The 27,588-nt window shown below is 56.4% G+C and overlaps 1 long non-coding RNA gene across 1 annotated transcript; it reads left to right on the top strand.

Moving 5' to 3' along the window:
* Positions 1-908: 908 nt before the first annotated feature.
* LOC109373219 (uncharacterized) lies at positions 909-4,860 on the top strand. The gene is made up of 3 exons (XR_002122177.1): positions 909-994; positions 2,317-2,395; positions 3,961-4,860. It is a non-coding gene; the product is annotated as an uncharacterized LOC109373219 (long non-coding RNA).
* Positions 4,861-27,588: the final 22,728 nt, after the last annotated feature.

Here is a 27,588-nt window from a genome sequence, read left to right as displayed (position 1 = left end):
GCAGAGATGGCAATGCCCCCCAGGGCTGCAGGGTCAGCAATGCCCCCCAACCATCAATGTGATGAGCCAAATAGCACCCTATTCTTTCTAAGTGCACAACTTTGATGGTGGTAAAGCCAAATCCTTCTCCTGCTTTCTAAGAATTCTTATCATTTTATTTGTAAATTGCCAAGTGTGCTGTTGCCCCCTTTCTGCCCTTCTTCCTTCTAAGTCTCAGGAGGAGCGTGGCGTTCACATTGGCTTGTGAGACCTCTGGACAGTAAGCTCATGGGCCTGCTATGCCCTAGGCAGCCAATATTTCTTTCTGAGAAAATCTTCCTAATGGTCCTTGCAATGCTCCGAGAGGTTCTGCGTCCTGGGTGACCAACCTCAAGCAAGATTGGGAAGTGACAGAGGATATGGTGTTTCTCCCACCCCTGGAAATGAAGACAGAGTCTGCATGTGACATTTGGCAGTGGAATAGAGTCAGGTAATGGCGATGGCAGCAGAGCCACCACGAACCGCCTCAGTCACTGGGACAGGCGGCTAGCATGGGAATCTGACCCAGGGCCATGTGACTGACAGAAACGGTGCCAAGATCCCAACCCACCTGGGCTAATGCCCACTTGGCCTGGAGGTATCAGACACCCCACCTGATGAAAGTCCTACAGGCAAAATCCTGACTCCAGGACTTCCACTGGGTCTCTGGGCATGGTGCTGCCAGCAGATGTGGACACCAGCCAAGTCCCAGCAGCCGTGTCTTTCTCAGACACCCTTCCCCATGGTTCCAGCACACCAGTGCCGTTCCCATCTCTCTGTGCCGCCCCAGGCTACAGCTGGCTCCCTGAGTGACAGCAATTAGGGCCGTGGCTGGCAGAGCAGCCTCTCCCCACAAAGCACCTGACGTGGCAGCAGCTCCCCGGGGGCTGCCGCACTCCGGCTGTGGCTGAGGCGCTTGGAATCTGCTGCTTTCTGCTGTAAAAATGGAAACATCCCCTACGTGAGACACAAGCTGGTAAGGAGGACGCCACTGTGAAATCTCACACCCTGAGGCAGGCGGGCGGCAGCCAGGGGGCCACCAGGAAAGAGGGCTGCTCCGGGGGAGCCAAGAACATGGGGGTACAGGAGCGAGGTGCACATACCCCCCCCCAGACAGACAACGCTGACGGGAACACAGGCCAGACCCTCCTCGCCTCAAGTGGCTGTTTTTCAAAAACTCCAACTGAGCCAGTGCATCCGGCTGTCAGCACCCACTGGGGGCTCTGGGATAGCTGTGAGGGAGGTGCATGCGGTCCAGGGAGGCATCCAAATCAGACAGAGAGGCTTCCTGAGGTCCAGAGGCATGGGGCCGGCCAGGTATCTATAGCTCTGCTTCCAGGTGGAGTGTGGAGTCAGTGATGGCATGTCTGTGTGGCAAGGAGGGTCCCCTAGAGGCACCAGGCTGTCCTGTCAGGGGCTTCGGAACGAAACACGCAAGCCAAGCCCACAGGACCTTGGCCTGTGTACCCCAGACACTGTCAGGCTGGCACGGGGCCCTCTGATGACCCTACCTGGCAGCACAGCCCCTAAGGTCCAAGCAACTTACTTTCTTGGGCCAGGCCCCCCTTCCCAGCCCCGTCATCCCCCAGCACTGCTCAGTCACAGGCTCAGCACCTCAGTCTCAAATCTTCTTTGTGCTAACTAAAGCAGCGCCTGCAAACACCCACCAGCACCAGGAGCCCATGTTGTGTGTGTGAAACGCCCTCGCCCAGCCGGCTGTTCTCACCCCCAGATTCACAGAGAACATGGTGCGGTGCCCATTTGCTCTGCTGACGGTGGGCATTGGCCAGCGAAGGCCAGGATGCACAGGGGCAGGCCCTGGGCTGTGTCCGTCCCCCTGGTGGTCCGGTATGGAGCGGAGCCTCTGTTTGCCTGGTGAGAGCAGGGAAATATGGCAGCCACCTCTTCAGACTGTGGTCGGAGTGCCCCATGACAAGCCTACTCTGCTAACACTTTTCCTGCAATTTGCTGGTCATCATGAGGCCAAGAGGAGGGTCAGAGTCTGTGCCCAGCTCCCAGGATTGCCTGCCATGGTTCAGGCACCCAGAGTTCAGAGGCCAGAGCCACTGGGGAAGGACACCTTGGGTGTGAAAATGTGGCCGGCCTGCTGGGGCCTTAGCTAGCGCCTGGCTGGCATCATGTGCACACAGTCTCCTGCCTGTCCTGGGTACTGGACCTGGTGGGCAATGGCTGCTTGGCCCTGCTGACTGTCTCCCCCAACTCCTAGAGACCAACCTGGTACCCAGCCCTCAACATGCCCTTTTTTTCTTCCAACTCAGCGCTTCGTTTCTCCTGCAGCTCCATGCGGCCACCAGAGGCCACAGTCCAATTGGGTCACCCCTGCTGACAGCTGGGAGGGGCTGCCAGAGACCACCAGGTAAGTAGTACATAGGAACCCTTCTCACCCTGGGCTGAGGTCTGCAGCCTGGGTGTTTAATCAGGGGGTGGGGAAGTTTTGCTCTTTCTCTGCACCCCTACTCCAACCCTGCTGGGCAGGTTGCTAAATGTAGGGGAAACCAAAGTTCAGGCACACACCAGACAAGCACCAACATCCTTGGCAGGACCCTCGGAGAGGCAGGCAACGTAGAACTTCCAGGAGGGGGTGGGTCTGGGCCCAGAAATCTCAGCCATTGCCTTGGCAGGCTTGGTCACTGCCACTAGGGTTTTATTTGTGCCTCTTTTTGGAAGGAGGGTCAGTATGTGTTGGGGTTATTTAGTGATGAATTTAACTTCAGAGTCCCCAAGGCTTGGTATGCTGACACTGCTCAGCAGCCCCCACACTGAACAGTGGAGTGCTTCTCCCCCAGGCCCTAAGAGAGGTAACCCCACCCAGGCTCCCAGAGACGCATCTGGGCCTCCGTGGTTCCTCATAGCCTCCCAGGATCAGGCTGGCATGCGCCGGTGGCACCAAGACCAGGCCCAGCATTTGGTCACCTGCCCTTCCTCAGCCAGTGCCTGCCAACACCACCTGTCCTTGCTGCCAGGACCAAAGGAGGGCACAGCAGAAACCACCTTCTGGCCACTCAGAGTCCCAGCCTGGGGAATCATGTGGCCCAAAGCCACCTGCGGTGCCCACAGGGTCCCCAGCCTCACTCCCAGGCTGAAACAGCTAGAAAAAAAGGGGGTCCATCCTACCTAACTCAATCCACACCTGGCCCCACAGCAGGAGAGAGGTGGGTAGGCCGAGGTGGAACTGCAGAGCAGAGGGCACAGGAGAACTGCAGCAGGCAGACACGGGTGGATTGGGGTCCCACCCAATCTGAACTATTACAGATGATACCATGAGTACCGCAGAGACTCACTGTCATCCCTTTGGCACAGGGCTTGAATGAATGAGTGATGAGTCACTGACTCATTAATGTCACTGAGACCCCTTGGGGCAGGGCTAGCCTGGTGTCATGCAGTCGGTGGGGGAGGGTGTCCGTCAACCTTTGGTCCTCAAGGGCTGGAGGAGAAGAGACTCCACACAAGGTTCCCCCCAGAGGCTGGGCTGGAGATTGATCCCCCCCCTCTGTCCCCAGGGCCACTCCTGCCTGGGAGTTTTATCGCCTGATTGAGAGCAGCATTTAAGTGCCCAGAGAGAAAAATCAATCCTCCTGGTTTCACTTTAATCTATCAGCTCCATTTCTTCTGATAAATCTCCTGGTGCCCAGGGTCACCATAGAGCTGCAGTGCCCAGCAGAGATGAGCTGTCAGGTCAGGGCTGCTGAGGTGGCGGGGCTGTCCTAGGTCCTCAGCTCCTCCCACGCATGTACAGTCCAAGCTGGCAGCACGACCACCCTAAAACCCAGGCCCTGCCTGTCAGGGTTCGCTTGCTCTCTCTAAGGTATGAGTGACTGTCCTCGGCCTCAGCTCAGAGGGGAGGTGGTGTCACAGGTGGGCCTGGAGAACGAGGGCCCGAGAAACGAGTGAATGCACCTTGCTCTGCTTCGGGTGTTTCAGGGGCACCACTCAGGGAGGCTTCCAGAGTGCTGGGCCAGAAAGTCACTGAGGTGGAACGTGGCTGTCCCTCCTGTATCTGACAAGGAACTGTATTCCAGGCCCGCTGTGGACCCAATTTGGCCTCCACCCTGCAGTGGTCCTGGCCTGAGGGTGCCCTGGACCCCAACAGGTATGAAGGGCTCACACATGGTCCAGCAGAGACACTGTGTCCCAGCCCCTCCCTGACCCCCTCCATTCCACCTTTGGCCTTGAAGCCACAAAGAGGGTCAAGGGTCTCAGGCAAAGCCTCTGAAGAGCAGAGCTGAGTAGCTGGATACAAGAGAGGGAAGGCTCAGAGCAGAGAGGCGCTGCACCAACAAGGGGCAGGAGGAGCTTGGATCAGATGCTGAGCTCCTGCTGTGTGCCTAGAGCATCTGGGCCAGTCCTACTGCAGGACAAGGGACTCTCATAAGGAGTGGCTTTGTCCCAGCCCCCATCCAGCCACCAGGCCCCGCTGAGGTGCCCAACACAGGACTGGACTCTGGGTAGGCTGGGCTCACTCAACTCCCTCCAGGGTCCAGGTGGAGCCCCCAGCATCGCGCTAGCATGGCCCGCCAGGTGTGGTAGGGCCTCAGCTGGCCTCAGCCCATACGCTATCCCCCCATACACACACTCCATGGCTGCTCATGGTCGACCAGGGTGCAGAGGTCAGACCCCAGCTCTGCTAGTCTTCAGCTCCCTCACCATGACCCGGTGACATTGTCGGGCCGGATTAAGCGGGCTGTTGCTGCTGAGCATCTCAGAAGAATGAGTAGTGCTGGAGGGCGAGTGGATTAGACAGCAGTCAATATTTCCGTCAACTGGGAGCTGCACGTGGTCTGGTTAGTTTTGCAGTTTCTGCTTCAGGCAGGCAAAACCCAGCAGGAGGGCCCCTGGAAGGCCCCAGTCATACCTGAGCCAGGCGTGAGAGGCCCATAGGTGCCCCATGTCCTCCAGGCTCAGCAGGCTGGGCTGAATGGGCAGGGGGCTGAGACCAGGGCTGTTAAAGACAAGAAGATCCCAGGACTGCTGGCATGGGGTGCGGGGGTGGGAGTGGAGGTACTGGAGTCTCAGGCTGAGGGATGTGTGCCCTGGCCCCCCCAGTGATGCTGAGATCTTACAGTGCAGGCCCTACCCACACTCCTGGGTCCCTGCTGTTTCTTCAGAAAATGGGGTGTGTTGGACCTAGTCTCCCAGTGGTCAGGCTGCAGGGCTGCATGGTGCACGCTGCCAGTTATTGTCCAGGACAGGCAGACAGTGGGGACAAGGGGGGCAGTGGTATAGGGTGGGGCTGGGCCCTGGTCCTGGTGGGCCACAGCCGGGCTGAGGCCTGCTGTGCCTCTATGAGACCCTCATAGCTGCTCTACTCCATGGCCAGGCCAGGCCTACATTGTCATGGAGAGGGGACTTGTCATGACCCTGGCCCAGGGCCTGCCCTTGCTGTCCCAGTCCCGGATCCTCCGAGGACTGCCACTGACTGATGCCCACCTCTAATCCCCAAATTGGATTAGTTGTGTTTAGTAAGTGACAAAGCTGCTTATATTTGAGCAAGGGCTCACTACAGATTATTTTGGGCTGAGAGGGTGCCTGGCTGAGTGAAGGGAGATTTGATAGAGAAAAAACTGCACTAAACAAGTGTTAATTAAAAACAAACTCAAGTGGATGATCTGCCTCGGATCAGCCTTCCGCCCACCTGGTAAATGCCTTCTCAAAATTGTGCTCCGGTATTATCATTGCACTCTTCCCAGATGAGGCAGTCGCTCGCCGGCCATTGGACGGTGGCTCATGGCAGCTTATGAAAGCTCACGTTTGCTGCTGTCCAGCCCCACTGCAGCCTAACCCTGTTGCCGGCAACTCACAGCAGCCCAGGTCCAGGTCGAGCTGTTGTTCACCATCTTAGCTGTAGAGGGCGCAGCATCACTGGCCCTTATGTGGGATCCGAACTGGGTCCCTGCTGCTCAGAACTGGCATCCCCAATGCTGTTCCCCTCTCCCAATTCCCCAATAAAATCTTTTTTTTAAAAAAAAATTGTGCTCTGGGACCACAAGGAGCAGACATACTAGGCCTGACAATTAAGTTCGTGAACTCATCCTAGAAAAAGTGCTACATACCTCATTGCTGAATATCACTACGGTCACCTTCAAAGTATGGTCACCCTTGGGAAGCTCTGCACCGATGCCAGTGCCTAGTCCATCCTTCAAAGCAATTTTGGAACTCTTTTTCTGGAATGGCCATCAGAGCTGTCCATTGTATTACCCTTGATGTCCTGAATGTCATCAAAATGTCTTCCTTTCAATATTTCTTTTATCTTGGTGTAAAGAAAGAAGCCATTGGGGGCCAAATCAGGTGAGTAGGGAGGGTGTTCCAATACAGTTATTGTTTACTCTCTGAAAACTCCCTCACAGACAGTGCCGTGTGAGCTGGTGCATTACCGTGATGCAAGAGCCATGAATTGTTGGCGAAAAGTTCAGGTGGTCTAACTTTTTCACGCAGCCTTTGCAACACTTCCAAATAGTAAACTTGGTAACTGTTTGTCCAGTTGGTATAAATTCATAATGAATAATCCCTCTGATATCAAAAAAGGTTAGCAACATCATTGCAACAAGTTCATGATTTTAGTTGTCAGACCTCGTAGTCCGGTCATCAGGACTGCCCAAAGGAGAAGAATGTGGTGGCCAACGTGTGGCAGCTCAGGTCACTTTATAGGCCTCCCTGTGATTCAGTCACTTGCCTGTGACGCTCTCAGATGGCCCAGGACCCCGTGTGCTGGAGGCATGCTATGTGAGTCTTTTATTCCCACGTCCAGTTTAGCAACTGGGAAAGCTTCAGGGAGGCTGAGGTCCCAGGATCCTGAACATAGGCCTGGGCCTGGTGGGGACATTGAGGCAGGACCTGAGTGTGTAGCCTGGTGGGTGGGCAATGGAGCCACATGGGTTATTCCTGGTAGCAGTTCCCTGAGGAGGCCTCTTTACCTCACCCTCCCTGGCCCCCTGCCCTGGGTTTGTGCCACAGGATATAATCCACCTGTGTGACCCTCTCAATTCCTGCTGGCAAACTTTCATTTATTAAAAATGCAAATAAAATCACCCCATTGTAACGAGCCTGGCCAGCTTTAGAACAGAGTGAGCAAAAACAAAAGGAGGCAGGCTTGCAAGCACCTCTCTTCCTGGAGGAAGGCCGTCTCAAGTGCGTTGTCACTGACAGCCCCTTTCATCAATAAAGAAACTGACTCAGGGAGGAGGCACACCAGGCCTCACAGGGGGCTTGGCTCTCACTCCGTTTTGCCTTGATGGGTATCTCCCCTCCCCAGGTGCTGGCAGCCAAGCTCAGCCTTTTAGTACCCCCAGGCTCTCTCCTCAAGGATGCTTCACCCTGTCCCTGGCCTGCCTGTGTCCTTGGGCAGGGGAGGGGTCCTCAGGATGCTGGAGGGGGTGGGGGCAGGAAGAGACAGAGGAGAGCAGAAGGGAGGAGGACAGATGTGTCCAGCAGGACCAGGGGCTGCTCCTCAGAGGGAGGCTGAAGCTGCAGGAAAGGGGGTGCTGAGGGGCGCACAGCCTACCCTCATATTCTCCTGCCCTCCACTCATCTCCCACGCTTTACATGGCCGAGAGCAGCGCCCAGAGGCCTGACAAGGACCATATCAAGCCACGGGAGGGAGGGTGGTGGCGGACAGAGCACAAGTGGGGAGTGAGGATAGGCCAGCCCTGGGATCCTCTGAGCTCTGCTCCTGGGGACACTCGTTAGAGGTGTCTGTGACCCCTAGGGCCCTGAGTTGGGGTCTTCCGGTCTTCCACTGGTTTCCCAGCTCTCCGCCATCATTGCACGCCCCCCCCCAGCCCCAGCTGCTTCAGCTGATCCCCGAGCAAGCGAGCAAGCAAGGACCATTAATTATTTAGCTTCTGCTCTCAGCCTTCTCTGTTAGTACCTCATAAAGTCAGGCGGATAAATCACTCAGCTTGCTTCTGCCGACTGACAGGTAGCGGGCGGATGCCGGGCAATGACAGCCCCAGTCCTGGCCCCCCGCCCCCCAGCCCTGAGCCAGCATGGAGTACCCCAGGCAGCCTGCTCGGTTCCTCTGCTATTAAATCCATAATTCAGTGGCGACAAAGCCGGCTCCGTGCGTCTTGATTCCATGATGAGGAGAGATCTGCCAGTCCTAACTGCGCGGTTGCAGCGAGGGTGACACTCACGGCCGCACACGGGCCGACTTCCTCAGAGGATCGTCAGGAGCTGTATTTAAAGCTGTGCCCAGTGGAAAGTTCCCGGGAACCTCCCTGGGTGAATCATGGAGCCCCCTGCTAACAGAGGCTGACGGAGCAGAGCTGGACAGTGGAGGAGCATGGGCACAGGACCTGCAGAAGTAAGTGAGGGGTGGGGACACTTGGACACTCAGAAGCCCTCTGCATGCTTTCAGCCACACCCAGTGTGACCACGAAGGTGACTCTTGTAACCTCTGGTGGAAGAGGCACCGGCCTTACCTTTCAAGAGCGGAGCCATCTGCCACGCCACTGTGGTGAGCTCCGAAGCCTGGGAGCAGCCTGGGGAGGACCAGCACCTGCCCAGGGCGCCCTGGGGGGAGCATTCACAGCCTAGCACCTTCAGCAAGGCACTTGTCCCAATAAAAACAAGATGGACAGTGATGTCATGGAGGGTCCAGGTCAGTCCCCCACCCCACTGCATAGCCTCGAGAGAGTTTGTTGACCAAGTGAGTGAATCTACGACCCCCCCACCTCCGCATGCTTTGAGGTGGCCCCTGCAGGAAGACGAGTGTGGGCAGAGGGAGGTAGTCACAAGGAAGCAAGACAAGGTGCGGGGGGGAGAAGGGCAAAGTAGGGGTGAGAAGAGGACCCACTCTTAGAGCCCTGCCCTTGACAAAACCACACCCACTCTATAGACCTTCTGTCCAGGGGTCCACTCTTAAACCCCCTGAGCACATGGCAAGACAAGGGCTCTGAGAAGCCTGGTGATTCTAGGCCAGTGGACCAAAATGCATGCAGAGCAAAAGGGCCTGGCCTGGCCCGGTGGTGGGGACTTGGGCTGCTGGATGGAAGCCCTGCAAAGAGGTGCTGCTTGACTCTAGCTCCCGCCCCCATCTGAATTCCCCTACCCGCTCCCCAGTCCCACCAGCCTCCACAGGACAGAAGCTGAGATCCAGATGACAGAGGCTGGAGGGGCCACTCAGTCCCCGCAATTAGCCGTAATGAGTCGACAGGCTGCCCAGTGCAGGCCACAGGTCAAGTGCTAATCCAGGCTGATAATGAACTTGACAAGACACAGCCTCTCTTCTCTGACCATTAATCCTCTGGCTGTGGCACCTGCCCCTCCCACGAGCTGATGGGACCAAATTTCAGAAATAACAGACGAAGCTGCTACATGGGGAGAGACTGGGCTAGCAAGGGACGTACAGAGCCAGACTAGGGCCTCAGGGGCCCCCACTGGCACCCAGCCCCAGGTGGCTGCCCTGCCCTGATCACTAGCTCATTCTCAGGGCAGTGTTCCTGACATGGCCATCTTGCAGCCCTGCGGGTTGGGTACACAGGCAGGCTCTCCCACTCCTGGTCACAGCTGATCAGACTCTACCCGACTACCTCGAGCCTCTACCTCCCAACACTGCCTCCTGGACTTGGGCCATCCACAGTTACAACCCTCTTCCTTAACCGACCTGTGTCCCAGGCAGCCACTGGGCCCATGTCCAGTGTTGGGTAATGACCATCTGGAACCTGTTTCTACCACAGCTTCAGTAGTCCTCCACACCCAGTAGTCCTGTCCCCTCCTTCCCTCTGGGCCTCAACCTCTGTTCATATAGCCAGCACTGGCATTCGAGCCAGTGTCCAACCACATTCGGGATGCATGGGCATTTACAGCCTGATTCCACGTCTCTTTTTACTCAGTGACCAGCCAAGCTTGCCTCTCACCTCACTCAGAATCATCAGGTTTTATGACCAAGAACTTGGTTAGTCCATCTCTGTTAGGCACCATCTTGTCCCAGCCATACGCAGGGGCTCAGGCCTAGTCCGCATATGTGCCCCTTGTGCCACGCCTGGCACAGGGTTCCCAGGAAGACTCCCTTGTGGGACGAGAGCTAACTCAGGGTGCCTTTCCCATGTTCTGTTCTCTCTGGACGCTGTTCTCTCTTGTAGCATTGCTCTTGGAGGCAGCATAGCAGGCCATGCTCATCAGCTGAGCACACTGGGTCCAGCTCATCTCTCAGGCTCCCCACCTCTGGGCACCCCCGTGGGCCTCTCTCATCAGCCAGGGGCAAGTACAGGGCCTCCCTCCTACTGTGGCCCACCCCCCAAAACCCTCATGGCCCTCCAAGGTTGGCCGCAACAGGAAACGCCGACACTGGATGCTGAGCTGCCTCGAGATGAGTTATGATGTGGGAGGACTCTGGTGCTGATCAGATCTTACGGTTCTGCTGTTTGAAGGGAAAGACGAGCTGATGACAGGCTCATTTCTGGAGAACATTCTGGGCCCTGGAGGAAAGAGTGCCTGCCTGGCTTCTCAGAGCACAAACACAGGTTCTGTCCACTTAATTATATCAACCCCGACAGACTCAGTTGTCCTTTGAGGGTGAGGGATTGAGCCTCAGTGCACATGGAAGGCCTAAAGCCGAGAGACCCACATGGACAGTTTGAGGACCTGCTTCTAGGTGAGACCTTAGGACACAGACCTGACCACAGGGATCCCACCTTGCCCACCCCAGCACTATCCTGAGAGAGCCCGGCTAGCCCAAGGGGTCCAGAGGAACCACAGCAGGTCAGAGGCCAGGGAGTCAGAGCCTATGACAAAGGAGCCCAAGAAGTTCTTGGTGGGAAGAAATATTTCTGGAACATTCCAGAGTGCTTCTATGCACCAGGCTCTGTGCTGGGCAAGTCACACGTGTTACCCCAATGAATGATCATCTCATTTTACAGGTGCAGTAACGAAGGCTCAGCCTGCATCTCATGTGAGTGGCAGAGTTAGACACTCAGGGCTGAAGTCCACCCAGTCATGTCTCTGGTGGGTGCAGCCAAAGGCAGGGCCTCGTCCTGAGAAGCCCTGGGGTCTTCATGAAAGTGGGCAGAGGTGGGTGTGAGCTGAGCAGTGATGCCAGCATCCCAGCATCCCCCCTTCCCTCTCCTGCCTTCTCCCTGTTCCAGTGTTCTGAACACCTGACACAGGGACAAAATGGGCCTCTACAGAACACCATCCAACCCCCATGATCTGGATGAGTTCTGCCCACCCCATGTCGGCCATCCCTCCAAGAGTTTTCTGACACCCTTAGCTCACTCTGCCACCCTCTCCTGCAGCCCCCAGTTCCAACCTCCCAGTCTTCAGTCCTGACTCTACATCTGCTTTCTGTGCTTTGCACATCTGTGCTGTTGAGTCTGCCTTCTCAGTAGCTACAACCTGAAGGCTACTGAGAAAAGTTCATGTGAGAAAGCGGGGGGAGGGGAAGGAGGGAGCAAGGGAGGGAGGGAGGAATCCCACAGAATCCTCTTGATCATATCACGGGGCCCACAAATGTGAGCTGGAAGATAAGGTAGTGCTGACAGAAAAGAACTAAAGCCACTGAAAAGAACTAGACATAAACAGAGGCAAATATTGACCAAATTCCCCATGGGAAAGAATTTTCTAAGAACAAAGGCAAAGATGAGTACAATTTGATTGTGTGAAAGCGCAACTCTCAGGTGGCTCAGAAGAAACCATACAGTGAAAAGGCAAGCAATGAGTCGGGTAGATTTTTGACACTAATGTGACAAAAAGTAATCCTATTAACATAGCACGAGCCTATCCAAAGCCAAAACACCAAGGACATGAGTAAACTGCAGACAAGGCGACACCCTGATAGCTTGATAAATGAAAACTGGGGCATCTGCTCTCCCCAGATGTGAGCCCCATTGAACACCCCAGCCCCTCCAGCCAGTTATCAAGGAAGTCCCTTGTCCACTGAGGGTGGGGTCCGTGGGCCAGGTTTTCAGTGTCCTAAGTCACAAGATGCTGAACCTTTCCGGTGATCTGTGCTGACAGCATCTGACTCAGACAGGCAGGCCCAGTTATGTGGACTCGGGTGTGACCACAGCATTACTTTTGACTGCAGAAAAGGTGGAAACAGCTACAATACCCAACAATTCAAAGTGAAAATACAGACTAGACAAGTCACATATGAACTTGGAAGTGCGTGTGCACAGAGCAAGAATGGAGAGAAACAACTATCGTTGGTCATGAGAATCTCCATTATTTAGAATAAATATATGAAACATACAGACATGAGGAAGGAATTCCTAGAGGATAAAGCCCAGGGACAAAGGGCTTGGGTGCCCTAGAAAGGCCAAAGCAATAATGTCAGCATCTTCTGTGTGGTGAGGTAATTCACCGAAGCCTTCCCAGGCTCAGGACATCACTGAGGAGTGGAAGGAGGAGGGGGAACTCTGCGGGGGAGGGATGACCGGACAAGTAGGCAGGTGGATGGAGGGTAAATGAATGGGTGAACAGACAAGTAGATGGTCCGATAGGTGGATACATGAGTGAGTGGGTGGACAGGTAGCTGGATGGACAGATGGGTAAATGAATGGAGGGATGAATGAATAGATGGTTGGACAGTTGTATGGATGGATAAGCGGATGGGTGGATGATAGATGGATGAGTGAATAGGTAGATGGACAGATGGGTGTGTGGAGAGACGGTTGAGTGGGTGAATCAGTGGGTGGATGAATGGAAGGAAGGAAGGATGGTTGGATGGATGGATGGATGGATGGATGGATGGATGGATGGATGGATGGATGGATGGACAAGTAAATGATTAGGTGGATAGATGGATGGATGGAGGGGTGGGTGCAGGCTTCTTTTATGTAAGCTGTAGCCATTGACCTTTCCCCAAGTCTGTCCTTTTCCCCCTCCCTGCCAGGAGCTCTGCTGGGCCCACCTTCCCAGGGAACACATGCTCCCTTTGCCGTGGCCTCTGCCTCAGCACCCTCACACCAGCCCCTTGCCCTAGGGCTGTGAGCCCACCCTCTGCCAATAGCCCTGGGTACCAGGTGGCCGCCCTCCCCTCTGCCCACCCTCTGGGCTGTTCAATATGCAGAAGGACAGGTCCTGGCATGGCCACCATAAATCTTGCCCTTGTCCTACAGCCAGCCAATCACCAATTGGCCCCAAAGCCCCTGGATGTCTCAGTGGCTCAGCCTGTGCGGCCGCCCAGCTCAACCATGGGAGCCACAGCCACAGCTGGCTCTGGGTACCATTGGCTACATATATTGAACTTGAAGCATCAGATTACATGTTTGTTCAATAGCAATAAACTCCCAAAGTTTTATGGGGTCATAAAACCTCTGCCTCTGCTCCTACTTAGGCAGTGCGTAACGTACACAGGCTGGTTTCCTCGCTAATGGGGCGGTACGAGTGATTTGGAGCTATTAGCTAGGAACATCACATCTGCATTTCCCAAATTCTCATAAATAAGCAGCCCCACTGAAACACACCAGACCTAGCCTTGAAGTTCGAGGAGAAGGAAGAGAAGCAGAAGGGGCTGACAGGAGAAGCAGTTGAAGAAGGGGGAGACCAACAGGGATAGGTTGAGTGGAAGGAGGGAAGGGATGCCCATGAGATAGACAGGGAAGGGCAGACAGCCACCACCTGGATGGCCATCTCTGGAGCACATCCTGCTCAGCCTCCTCTAGGAGGCTCAGAGGGCGTCCTCTAAGAGTCCCAAGTCCCAACCTTGCCCTCTACGGAGGATAGTTCCAGTAGGTGGGAGCTCACAGGAAAGATTGGGGAAGGGGGTGTTATATGAGTGGAGAAAGAAGGGAGGATGAGAGCTCCAAGCAGAGGGAGCAGCATGTGCAAATGTGCCGAGGGACAATGGAGTCCAGGAGGACCCCATGGGCAAACCAGGGATTCAGACTCGATTCTGGGAGAAAGTGATCAGAGAGATGGAGGGGACAGACCAGGTGGCAGTGACGGAGCTGGGCAAAAACATCCAGAGTGACCTTGAGCAGGCAGAGACGGCCTCCTGGAGTGTTCATTTGGGAAAGGTACCGCCTCTGTGTCCCGGAAGCCAAGGTGAGGTGCTGCTGAGGGCAGAGATGGGACAGGCAGCTTAGGAGGTGGTGAGCCTCCTGTCTCAGGGGCATGCCACCATGGGAAAGAGAACAGGGGCTGCAGAGAGGACCCCAAGGGAAGCTGTTTTGTCAGGGTCCTTTGCTCTGATCCATAGCGACCAGGCACAGACCTGCTCAAGTACTCATGAGACATCCACACGGAACTGGGGCGGGGGTAGGCAGGCATCATTTGAGCTGGGAGCTTGGCATTGAGCAGGCCCAGGCAGGAGTGGAGAGGGAGAGCTGGATGCTACCTGTCAATACCCCTCAGCCGTGGCCAGGTGAGAACAAGTGGCTAGTGTCTGCTGGACCCTCGGGTTGACCCAGCTGTTGATGCTGTCCCCCTGGCTACGTGGCCAGTACTTTTTTGGCCAGGCTTTTAGCAATGCTGGAGTTGACACATGGATGACTTTGCCCTGATCCTTGTAACTTTGCTATCGACCCAGGTCCTCGGAAACACATCGATTTACCTGAATCAATATTTATTGCAGCTTCAAAGAATGGGGTTGGGGAACTGCTGGCTGATGAATGGAAGAAAAGCAGCCTGAGAGTGAAGCCTTGCCCCATCCCCGGCCTTGCCAACCTCAGTGCCTGCCCTGCCCCTGTCCCGGGACAACCTGGCTCAGGTGCAGACACAGGACCTGGTGGTGCCACTGATATCCCAAGTATCTTGTTCCCTGGGGGCTGTTGGCTTGTTTTGGTGAGCTTCCCAGGAACCAAGGTAATCCAAGGTTAATTTCCCCCAGTGGAAGCCCCTCCCTCCCAGAATACACTTTCTGTGAAAGCCCCAGTGGGGTTGGGAGGCAGTGTGGGCAGTGTAGGCAGGCTTCCTGCAACATCCCCAGATGCCAGCGCAGGGGGCACCTTCCTATCCACACAAGGCACCTGCATAGGCACCTATCTCGGCTCTGGGCTAACAAGTGGAGCATTCACTTTGCGGAGTTCCCCGTACTGCAGCAGAAGGCTGCGCTTGACCAGTGAGGCTCCTTCATGGGTAACCCTGGTGCCTGGAGAGGTCTGAGCCCGGCCAGTATGGAGGGAGGCTTGCTTTCCTAGGCCATGAGGAGCTGGTGCATGCTTCACAGCCAGCTGGGGACAAGCCAAGGGGCTCTGATTTGGAGCATTTGCCAGTTGCTAGGGTACAGACGTTCCGTTCCTCTCACTGCACTTGGAGTTGAGGAGAGACTTCCAGCTCCCCACTGCTGCGAGTGAACCTACTCCAGCGCTGCTGCCACCTCTGGGAATGCCACAGCCCAAGCCTCAGGCAAAGGACAGAAGGAGATACCACAATGGCCCAGAGGGACAGGACAGGCTGCTCTGGGCCATCAGGGTGATGGAGGGGCAGGCAGCCTCTGGTCCTAACAGTAACAAGAAATTTATTTCAGGAGATTCCAGGCCCTGCCCTACAGATGGTGGAACCAAACAAGTGCTAGTTAAGAGCGGGAGGCCAGGACATGAAACACGTGCTCACAGAGAAGAACCCTTTAGGCCCAGGACCAGTGGTCAGACACAGAAAGAGAGGTCCTGAGTGGGGAGGCAGTGAGTGGGCAAAGCCTGAGTGGTGGGCACTCCCAGCCCAAGAAGATCTTCACCCAGGCCCTGCCGAGGAGGCCGCTGGGCACCATAGCTGAGGAATGGGACAGATAGATCTTTTCCCAGCGAAGGTGACACCGGGCTGTGACCCGGCTTCTCAGCAGCAGCACTGGCCACAGGCTACCCCATGCAAGCCCACCCCTGGGGAAGGTCTGCATTCACGCCCACCCCACCCACAGCCTCCCTGCTCTCCATACCATGGTCAAGAAGGGCCCCACCTCATGCCCAAAATGTCATCACTTGGAGGTGCTGCCCTTGGAAAAGCCAACTTCCTGGGACACGGCTGCCAGTACAAACCTGAAGGTGGCCTCGGTGGCTGTGTGACCTGTACAGGTGCCGTTGCCTCATCTGCAAGATGCCCAGAGAGACTCAAGGAGGTGGTTTGCACCTGCCAGGCAGTCTCAGGGTGAGGGGGCAGAGAAGCCCAGGTAAGGTTGGAAAGGAGGCTGTGGCAAGGACACGAAGGACAGCCCTGGCCACAGAGGAATGGCCTCCTGTTACAAACAAATTCATTCAAGGCCAGATTTGGGCTCGGCGGGATATCTGACTGGCTCAGATTCCAGGGCAAGCGAGGGGCCGGCCAGCTCGGAGGCCTGGGTCTGGGGCCATGTCTGGGAGGCCCCTTGGAGGAGTAGGAGCAGCCTCTGAGAACTGCTAATACTTCTCAGTGGGTGTGGCCACTCCCTGCATTTCCCTGATTCCAGATCAATCTTTAATGTAGAATGAAAGTTAGAGAAGAAGCCAGCGCCTGGCAGACCAACTGCTCTGTAGCTGGGTTCAATCTCAACCAAGGCACGAGACTGTGCCCTTCACATCCCACCTTCTTTCAGGTCGGTGCCAAATCCCTCCTCCTGTGTTGTCCTTGGGGACAAATCGCTTGCTCCACGGCCTTCTGGCCCATCATTACTAATACACTATTGCTAGAGCCACAAGTATTTCTCAGCTTTGCAGAGTAATACAACTGCATTTAGGGAATTCCTCCCCAAAGCCATGAATTCTGGCACCACCTTGGCAGGGGCTGGGGGCACAGCAAGGATGGCCTGAGAGGTGGGACCCCACTCCAGAGCACGCTGAAAGGCCCCAGGACCCAAGGGTCCACCATGGGCAGAGGACAGGGAGAAGATGCATCTCTCTGGAAGCGGCAGGGAGGTGCTCTGGCTGACCCTGAGCCACCCCTTCTGTGCAAGGGTCTGTACCCCTCCTCTCTGCCCATGTGGGGTGTCTAGCTCCATGAGAGTGTCCATTCTGGACCCTACCCATGTGGGTTCACCAGCCAGAGAATGTGACCGCCAGCCACAGACTGTCTGCACGGTGGGGCCCCAGCCAGTCCTCTCACTTCACTTGCCAAGTCCCCTGCTCTACTCCATGCATCAGGAAAGGTGTTAGGAGAATAGGGTGACTGCCACAAAGTCCCAACACTGAAGGCTGAGGAAGTCACCCAGGCCCCTGGGGTGTCACCAATCAGACACCCACACGCCTTCTCTGAGCACAGCCATGTCAGCCCTTGTTAGGGAGCAGAGAGGTCAGGGCCTATTCTCTACCCAGCCGTGCAGCTTTGGGCAAGGGGTAACACTCTGGGCCTCAGTTTACCCTCTGTGAAAGGATGTGTGTGGAGAGGCAGCCAAAGACTGCTGCCCCTTGCTATCACCTGTGTGCTATTATGTGGAAGGTCCCGACTGAGGTGGGCTTCAGGGGCAATCCCCTGCTGGCTATCCCCAAGACACTCCATTCCCTGCCACCATTCTGATGAATAAAGGTTAACAGGCAAATAAAAAAACACAGGTGGACGCAAGTTCAAGGGCACAAGTGGGCATGAGACCAGGGAACCCTGGGAGCCCAAGGCTGGACCAGCATGGCCGTGGCCACTTCTGCATTCTGGCAGCCAACGGCAACCTCGGCAGCAAGACAGCAGTCAAGGGGACACAGCTGCTCTGGGCAGCAACAGGGGAGGTCCCCCCTCCCTGCTCCTCTTCCCTCCTTCATCCCAACCCCCGGCTGGCCCCCAGCCCACACACCCACCTCACCGAGGCCCACACTCCACTCCGTCCTGCATCTGCCCACCTGCGCAACTATTGTTTACTGGAACGTTTTCTTCAAATGGATTTTTTTTACTTAAGTGATCATATTTTGAAAGGAAATCTTACAGCACACTGGAAATGGAAAACAAGCATTGAAGGCGGCAAATAGAAGGTATCCGTACAAACAATGAAAACAAAACATGTTATGAAATCCCATGAGGTCCAGGACCTGCAGAGGCTGGAGCCTTCCCCGGGCAGCTCCAGCTCCAAACAGAGCTGAAAGGGGCACTTTCCCTGGTCACTCCTCGATTATGATCCCGGTCACATCTCAGAGGACGTGGTTCTCTCACCTACAGGGAAAGCACCTCCACCCAAGGGTCAGAAAACTCTTCCTTTATGCAATGCAATATTAATGGGGCACCTACTGTGAGTGCTGTCTTAGTGGGGACATGAAATGACAGAATCTCCATCCCAGTTTAGAGGCGACATCTGGGGACAGGGACTCCCACTTCTAAGTGTTTGCCTTAGGCCCTCGGTTCCTGGGCAGCCCCCAGCCTCACCCCAATCTCCTGCACAAGGCCCTGGGTGGAGCAGGAAGACAGAGGCCTTGCCCGGTGGCATCCACATGCAGCCTACCTGCCTGTCTGTTAGACTTCACTACACCTGAGATACTCAAAGCACTGAGAAGTCCTGCAGGAGACCCGTTTACCTTGTTTAATGCAGGGTTTCTCTGGGGATGCTTTCTCCCCTGGCTCTGCCCTGGGTCTGGAGGAGTCTCTGGGGGGGGACAGGCAGATAGGCAGCCTGCCCCAACAGATCACAATGGTCCTTGTTGATGAGTACACTAACAAATTCAGCTTCACTCCAACAGTAAAATGATTCCCCCCCAGATGATACCTTCTGTTCTTCCTGTTGTGTCCAGCAAAGCCACAGGAAATACAAGGCTGCCCATGGCTCCATTGATCCAGGCCAGGAGCTATAGTTCCCTCAGCTTAGCTACCCAGGGCCTGAATGAGAGAGGTAGTCGCACCCCCGCATCTGCCCTTGGCTGCTTGCTCCCTGCAGGCCTGATCAGCACCTTGGCTGACATCCCTCTATATGAACATCTGGTGTTGAACCATAAAGGAAAATAGAGACAGCGTTCGCCTGCACACTGTAGGTGTTTAGAAAAGGCTTCTTAGACAAAACACAGACTCTGGTCCCCTCCCTGCTGGGCCCTGCATCTCCTGGGCCTGGCAGGTGCTGCTGAGGGAGGCAAACCTCCCCGACAGGGACTCAGGGTATCTTGAGCCATGGAGGGCAGCTATCAGACATGTTGAAAGGTTTCTAAGAAGCTGTTGCTTCCCTGTTCTGGGACCCAACCTGCCCAGCAGGGTTCTAGGATAAAGCTGCCTGTGTGGTGAGGCCTGGTCCATGCCTCAGAGGTGGCAGAGCCCACTCCCATCTCCTTCTGGAGGGGGAAGTATTTGCAGTGGGGCTTTCAGGACAGAGGAGCTGTCAGCAGGCAGAGGTTTGGGGAAGGAAACACTAGGTAGAGGGAAAGGTGTGAGCAGACATGGTGACTAAAGCACAGGCAGTATTGGAAACTGAGGCAGCCCAGTGGCCAGAGGGCAGTCCAGGGGATGTCAAGAGCTGGGGAAAAGGTGGGAACCTGTCAGACCTGAAGAGACTGAGGTCAGGGTCACCTAGGGTCAGGGAGAGTTGGCCACTCTAACCACCGTGGCCAGGGTACCCCCAGTGCATCTCTGTCCCTCGCCCTTGTCCTATGAGCCAGCTTCCATCCCTGTGTAACAGGGAGTAAGTCGGCCCAGAGGGGGCTGCTCCTCATGCTCAAAGAAGGCTGGGTGGAAGTCCTATGAAGTTACAAGGAGCTGCTTCCTAAGTGGCAGACTCCATCCTTGGGAGGGCTCGATCTGAGCTAACAGCCAAGCTGAGACTGTGGAAAATACCCTGCCTAGGAGGCCAGGAGGGCAGGGGAGTCCCTAAGCCTAAGGTCCAGGACTCAGGGGTAAAACCTAAGGTTAGGGGGAGCCTCCCGGGGCATCAAGGCCAATCCTCCCCACCCCATCCCTGAGCACACGGGAGCCTGAGAATATTGGCTAATTGGCCTTTGCCACTGCAGGCTGCTCAAACACATCAACATGGCTACACAATTGGCAACCAGTCAGTATGCATGCCTTATATGGTTTCTAAGGTGTTCTCGGGACTTGGACTCAGAATGTAATGGAGTTGCCAGGCTAAGGGCCATCTGAGCCTTTGGGGTGTCCCCAAGCCCTCCCTCCATAGGGACTCCCGTCCCCTCAGGTTCAGCCCCAGGCTTCAAGTTTCCCTGAAGGGCCTTTCAGCTTGTTAGGCTCCTAGGATTTGCCACCCACCCAGCCTTGGGACATCAAAGGACATGAAACCAGACACAGCTGTGAGTCCCAAGGGCCACACTAGTGGACCACTGGTGGCCCCAAAGCTGATGGAGGATGCCAGGTTCAGTGTCCACACCTCCTCCCTTAGCCCTCGTCCACCCTAAAAGCCTCCTGTCACCATGGTGCCAGTTCCATCCCATAACGCCAGCACTGGACAGAAAGCTGCATCCATGTTCAGGGTGGGTGTGGTGGCCATGGGGGCTTGTGGGGACCCATTACAGTGAGGAGGACAAGCAGTCCGGTGGGGCTTAGTCGCTGGCTCTGAGATTTGCAATTGGAATCTCCCCTAACAGCCCCTGGGTGGTGAGGGGTCAGGATGAGGGCATAAGTGTCCCAGCAGGCAGTTTGCTCGCCCCTCCAACTAGCCTCAATGAGCCCCATGACAAGGGCTTGTGGACAGGTGTCTGGGACAACCTGGCTGGTGACCAGGACGGAAGGGCCAACCTCAACTTCATCAGCCCTAAAATGCCCCTCCTGCCTACCCCGGGTGGCCAGGAGATGGCCTGGCTGGGCCTGGCATGGAAGAAGGCTCCTTCTTCGCCACCCTAGAAGGCCTCTTGGGGCCCCAAACATGCCGGGGACTCCAGGCCCCCTTTTCCTGGCCACACTCCCAGGCTGGGCCCTAGGGACCGTCCTCACATGCTTACTCAGGGAAAGCTCATAGGCCCTGGCCAGCATGGCACTGCCAACCCCCAACAAACAAGGACATGAGGCCCAGAAAGGGAAAGAGCCAGAATTTGAACCCGAGGCCCAACCCCGACATACCTCAGGCCTGCGAAGGTGTCTGCCACGGGTGTCTGCCTGGGCCTTCTACTGTGACATCCAATGAGGCCACTCGACAGGCTCCACAGCAGACACTCGGGTGAAGGCCCGAAAAGCTCCAGCCAGGCTGGTAAGGGCACCAGCGGGGCTGGGTCTACGGTGGGCCTGCATGGAAGGAAAGCAGCGAAGATTTCACTTCCCAGTGGCGGTATTGGCAATGCTGTGGGGATGGCCAGGTCCAACATGGCCCTGTGAGCCACGGCCGGGAACCGACCCTAAAGAGAAAGCAGAAATGCAGACACGTCCTGATGCTTCCTCTGCAGGCTCGTTTATGACACGGAGTTGCAGACAACCCAAATATACGACCAGAGAAAGATAGTTCCATGAATGATGGAACACAGGAGGCCACTAAACCGGTTTCTGAAGCATCTCTGTAGCTGGGGTGGGTGAGATCTTGTTCACAGGAAAGCAGGACTCAAACTAGAGTGCAGCTGGGGTATGAGGGGCTTGTGGGGCTGGCCCAGTAGAGACGGAAAGGAAATCCACGCCAAGAGGAGCAGGTAATAGGATGAACATCCTAGTTTCTCTTTATCGTTTTCAGAATTATTACGTTCTGATTTCCGTGGAAATGTGCTTCCTTTTGTAATAGTGAAAAACAATGAAAAGTTAAGGCTGTACAGGTTGAAAATCTCCTACACTCCTGGGCGCCAACCCCACTGCAGGCCCCAACTGCAGACCCCAAGCATTCCCCAGGCCCCTGGCTGCCACCAGATCTGGCCCCTCTGTGTTTGCTGGAAGCCTTGCTCCATGCCAGCTTAGGGAAGCTGTTCCCCAAGAGTGGGGGCACGTGTCCTGCCAAGAGCCATCTGTCCCCACTGTGCATCAGGCTCCCCAGGCAGGCTCCCTTGCCAGGGACTTCAAAACAGCCACCTGTCCCTGCCTCGCCCACCCTGAGCCCTCTTGGGGTCAGGGGCTTCCCAGAGCACTGCACAGAGGGGTCAGGCCCTAACTGTGGACCCTGGACCATGCTCAGTGCAGCTCTGAACCCGCTGCTGCCCTGGGGAACCCTTGAGTCTGACTTTGGGCAAAGCCTGGACTAGCTTAGGAGGTGGGCGGCATGGGTGGACATTGCCCAAGACCCTGCACGTACCCTATGTATCCTAAGGACACAGTGAGGTACCTGCCATGGGGTGTGGATGCCCCCTTAGCAGACCAGGCTTAGGTACATGTGCACAGGGTCTTATGGGGGCAGAGCTGAGCTCTGGAGTGGCCTGACCTAAGGGAGTAGAAAGTGCACCACTCTCAGACATCACTGGGCCAGCCTGACCGCCACATACAAGTTAGACATTCTCAGCCTGTGGGGCAGGTGGATAGACTGAGGTACAGATGGGGCTAGGGTGCACAGGAAAGGTGTTGAGACAGTCCTGGGCCCAGGTCAGCATGGGTGCAATGCCCACGTGTTTGGACGATCCCACATGGCCTGAGGGCCAAGAAGAGGCAGGTCTAGCTCTAGGGTGAAGACATGAGTTCAGGGAAGAGGGGACATTGTCACCTAGGCTAGTGACAACACAAAACAATACCCAGAGAAATGAGAGATGGGGACAAAGAACAGAGAGAAAGAGACAGAGATGGGGAGACGTGTGGGCCGGTGAGGCCCAAAGGAGGAGGTCAGGTGACAGGGCCTGGAGAGGGAGCTGCACCCAGGGCCACACAGCCCCATTACACAGAGGAGGAGCCTGAGGTCACAGGCTGGCACCTGGCCTCTCCTGTCGCCCTCTCACCCCTCTACATGGCAGCCAGCAATTGAGCACACACCTCTTCAAGGAGCACAGACTGTATGATAACAGTTGGATTAGGTCCTGCTCCTTGTCCTTAGATCGTGAGGACAAAATGAGACCTATTTCGGAGCCACCACCAAAGAAAGGACCTCTCCTCAAAGAGGGCCAAGGCCTGGAGACAGGCAGCTGGTGGCCCTCACTGGTTTCAGGACCAGGGAAGCCACCAGGAAGGACTCTGATGTGAGTGGCCAGGGCACAGGGAGGTTATGGCCATAGAGGGGACCACGGGGACCTGAGACCGACAGTGTGGGCAGGAGGGGACAGCCAGGCTGGGTTGCAAAGGGTGAAGAGAGTGGACCAAGTCCCAAGCCAGCAATCTCTCCTGGTGCTCCAGACCCATGTCTCTACCTGTCCCACCTGGCTCTCTCCCCCCAGGTCCCTCAGTTGTCCTGCCACTGTCACTCGGCACCCTCCATCCCATAGCCCCCCACCTGGGAGTTTTTGTCTCCCCTCCCCCCGGCCCCTCTCCCAACACAGACCCTTCCACCAGCCTCCTGGCCCCTACCCAATTCATGACCCCCCGGTGCCCACAACCGCCTTGTCACAGCCCATTGTGTGCCCATCAGGGGGTTTGGTCCAGTCCCATCTATCCAATAACCAAAGTCCCTCCATTGGGCCACCAGACCTTCCACCGCCCTTCTAGCCTCACATCATTTATTCTTGGGGAGCATGGTGACTGCTGTCAGCTAAGGCTCTGGGGAAATCAACTGATGCTGAGAAACCTCCCTTAGGCACCCCACAGTACCAAGTGCACCGTCACGCCCCCTCATTGCAGTCCACTAGTGCTGCAAAGCCAGCCTGGACAGGCCCTCATCCATGAGCATTCCCCCTGGGGGCTGTTTCCTCTGCCTCTCCCCAAGGGGTCCAGGACTCCCCAGGAGCCCTTCCCTGCTCGGCAGTGTTGGCCTGGCTCCTTCATTGGGGCCAAAGCCTGTTTCCAGCATCATACAGTGGCGGGGGGGGGGGGGGGGGGGTGAGGGAGTGAGGACAATGCCTGCGTCCCACCAACCTGACATTTCCAAACAGGCTGGATGCACTTCCTCAGTCGGCAGAGCAAGAGCTGTCAGAGGCTCCCCAGGCTTCTAATGCCAGTGTGGCTGCCCAAGCGCGGCAGGGAGAGGCCAAGCAGTCCCACCGGGCATGGGCGTCAGGCAGCCTAAGACAGGCATGGCAGCAGGGGGGATTGCGGGGGTCTCCCCAGCACCACCCACCTTGGGGAGGGGAAGCTCCCATCCATGTGATGGGGCCAGCTGGCCTGGCTGAGAGCTGGAGGGCGCAACCCACAGTCACCCTCCCCCTTCCCCATGGCAAGCATCTGGCTACACAGCTGGGGGCAGGGGTGGGGGCCATAAACCTGCCTGGCCCTGGCCCTCCCCGCCCCTCCCATACATGAAGCCCAGAGCAGCCCCTCCGGAGACCCATATGGCCCGAGAATCAAAGCCATAACCACCAAAGGCAGCCAGTTTAGGAGACATTTTCCAAACGCCAATGCCAAGCCCCAGCCTACAAAGTTAGCCAGCGGGTCACACAGCTGGCGCCTCACCCTCAGTGCGGAAGGAGCCATGAGGGAGGGCCTGCACCTCTTACCCCCGAGGTTAACACACCCGGAGTGTCTGGGCCGCCAGCACAGACATCCAGCATGGCTGCAGGCTGCCGTGACTGCTGAGGGTGAGCCCAGGGCACTGCCAAGGAGACTGGGCCAGATAGGCAGGCCAAGGGTCTCTCCAGGGTGGAGTCTCAAAGCCCTGACAAAACTAAGACACTCAGGATGGCACTTGGTCCATGAGGGAGGCACAGGTCCTGGTGGGCCCCAGCGTAAGGCCAGGGAAAGGGGGTTAGGGGGCCAGCCACCTGTGGATACCTCTTGACCAGGTGGCAAATGGCCCAGGATGAACACTGGGAGGGGCACGGATGGCTCCACAAGGAAGCTGAGAGGAAAACTGCTGTGGCAAGGGGCCAGCCCATCATAGGATGAGAAGGTGGTGCCTGGCCTAGAGGGCTCAGGACCAAGAGGAGCCGCCTTCCTTCCGGTCAGCTGATCCATCCTCCCTGCACCCCACCCACTTCCGTCACGTGACCCCTGAGGAAAGGGAGCGGAGGGGGGGGGCTCTCCTGGGGGTAGGGATAAGGGGCCTCTTATATTAGACTCCAAACCACAACAGCATCAAACTGGAACAGGGTTTGTTCTGCAAGCCAAGATTCCCCCAGAACTTGAGGCCCTCCCAAGCTATCCCACCATCCTGCCCACTCCACCTCACCCCCACCTCACCTTACCTTCCCCTTACCCCCACCCTCTCACCCTACACCTCACCTACCCACTTTGCCTGCACCTCACATGCCCCCCAACACTTCCAAACTCCTAGGACAATGCCTACCTTACCTCCCCAAGAAGAGCCCTTCAAGGTTTGGCCAGGGACATCTGTGTAGCCTTCCCTTCAGAGGGGCACCTCATTCTTCTTTCTCTACACTCCAGAGCCAGTGCTCAGAGGTCACAGAAGGGAAACTGAGGCACAAGCTATCTGCCCAAAGCCATTGCTGACCGATAGAGGAGCTCATGACTCACCAGCCCCGCTTAGGGATGCCCCCGTTTCCCTGCATTTGCAGGTCTGCGCTGACTGTCCCCTCAGGCTGGAGTCCCAGACAAAGTGAGGGTGCCTGGCCAGGCCCTGCACAGGATATGAGGCCTGCACTCTCGCTGAGTCTGCAGCACCCTCACAGAACAGCACCTAGCCTACCCAGGGTCACACCCTCCCAGGGTCACAGCATACATGTGAGAGGCCGAGACCCCACACCCGTGCAATCCAAGTGCAGAACTGGGGCTCCTCCCCTGTGGAGGCCACCCCCCCCAAGAAGCTGGGCCATGACACAGGGACGGGGCTGACTGAAGTGGGACTGCCGTTCTGCCTGCCCTTGCCCTGGAGGGCAACCCTGCCCCACGAGGGGTCCTCCTGAGACCATGGCCACTCATACCCGCTAATGGGTCTGCCAGCCTGGAGCGTGAGCCGGTTGGTGGCTGATTGATAGGTAATTGTTTTACCTCTGAACAGCCTGAGCCCCATAATTTGGAGACATAAATCCCAGCCTGTCGGGCTTGGCTGACATGGAATGACACCCAGAATTAAATGAAAGCATAACAATTAACAGCCCATAAAAAATGTTCTGAGCAGGGCCCCTCCAACAGGAGAAGCATGTCTCCATCTCCTCCAGGTCAGGTCCCGCGGGCTAGCTGGGCCTCCCGGGGAGGCAGCCTGATCCTAGTTCCTTGAGCCCCATGAGGTAGGGTAGGCTCCCCTCCTGAAAGGCCCAAAGCTCCTTTCTGCTCATAGCTGGGCACACCCAAGCAGGTCCGAGAATTTGCCTGCTCCCACTCCATTAATGAGTACGGCAGGCACTATCGGAGCTCCCCTAACCCCACATCTCCCCAGAAGGTGTGTGCTCCACTGGGTCCCATCAGATTGAGCTTCAGCAGCCCACAGCACTCCACTCCCTGGCATACCCAGGTCACATCCTGCAGCCCCTGCCCCTGCTCATGGCTTCCCAAACAAGCTCCTAGCCCCAGCCGCAGGTCAGGGTTCATTTTGGAGGACCCACATTAAGATGGCAGCACACTCTCCACGTGTCCAAGGGCTCACTTTTCCCCACGTAGCCCCTGTACTCACATTTCCCCAAGTCTCCCTGGCTCTTCCCTCAGCCTGAAGGACCTGAGGCTCACCAGGAGGAGGCCTGGCCTCGCCTGTCTTTTGCTTCCTCCGTTGGGGCTAAAGAGCACCATCTTGGTCAGGCCGCCCTCAGCCATGGACAGATGAGGATGGAGGAGCAAAGCCCTCCCCATGGCTCTCCATGGCATGTCCAGTGTCAGAGCAGTTGGAGGACGAGTCCTTGAGGTTAGAGAGGGTGTCTCCAACAACCCCTGGCCCCAGAGGCTCAACAGCCACATCCATTTTTGAGCTCAGCATTCCCCACACCCTTGTGCATGAGGATGGGGCTGTGGTCTTGATGACGGAGGACCTTCTCCCAGCATGCCATGGGAGAGAGATGGTGCCCATGTGCCAGCCAGAGCTGGAGACTCTGTCAGGAGAGAAGCTGAAACCCTGCCCCTCAACACACACACACACCCAACCCCCACCCGCAGTGTCTGCAGATGAATCTGGGAGGAATCAGACAAGACCAGCTCAGCCAGTTCCAATGTGCAGCTCCCAGGAGCTGTGCTGACCTTGGAGACAGAGGAACCCAGGCCCCACCAGGCCCATGTGACAGATGCCTCCCAGGTCCCATCTGCAATCAAGCGGGGTCCTACCTGCCACAGGGGCTGCATGGGAACCCCAACGCCTAACCATAGGTTTAACACAAAAAAACAGTTTACTGACTTGATGTAGAGCCCACTTGAAGAATGAACTTCATAAAAAACTACTTGCTTGGCATTGGGAACAGTCAAGTGGCTGCTGTAACTTAATTGTCTCTGAGCTCTGTTTTGTAACTTGATAATTGTGATTGTGTTTTCTTATTAATCTCATTGTTTTAAACCTCCTCACCATGTTCTCTGCTGGGCCTCAGGGTGCAGCAGAGGTGGAGCTCCCAAAGGCTTCTTCCAAAGAGTCTGGTGGGTAGTTCTGCAGAAACGGGCTTTCCTCGAAGTGCCACCCCAGTGGAGCGCTCACTGAGGGGCACATGGGAGCAGGCTCTCAGGGACAAAGAAGCTCACCGGATGCCCGAAGGCCAAAGGTGCTTCAGGCAAGGGGGAGAGCCTGGGCAAAGTCAAGGAGGTATGAAGGTGGGTGCTGAGGGAGGTTTGCTGAAGGCTGGATGTTGGGGAGGGGTGGGAGCCACAGGGTTAGTGCTGCCAACTGGCAAGGGCAGTGTGAGCTTGACCTTGAATGTGTTACAGTTCAGTTGGTGGGAC

The sequence above is a fragment of the Hipposideros armiger genome, unplaced genomic scaffold, assembly GCF_001890085.2.
Source record: "Hipposideros armiger isolate ML-2016 unplaced genomic scaffold, ASM189008v1 scaffold_694, whole genome shotgun sequence".
Taxonomy (NCBI): Eukaryota; Metazoa; Chordata; class Mammalia; order Chiroptera; family Hipposideridae; genus Hipposideros; species Hipposideros armiger.
This window is presented reverse-complemented; position numbering and strand designations above follow the sequence as displayed.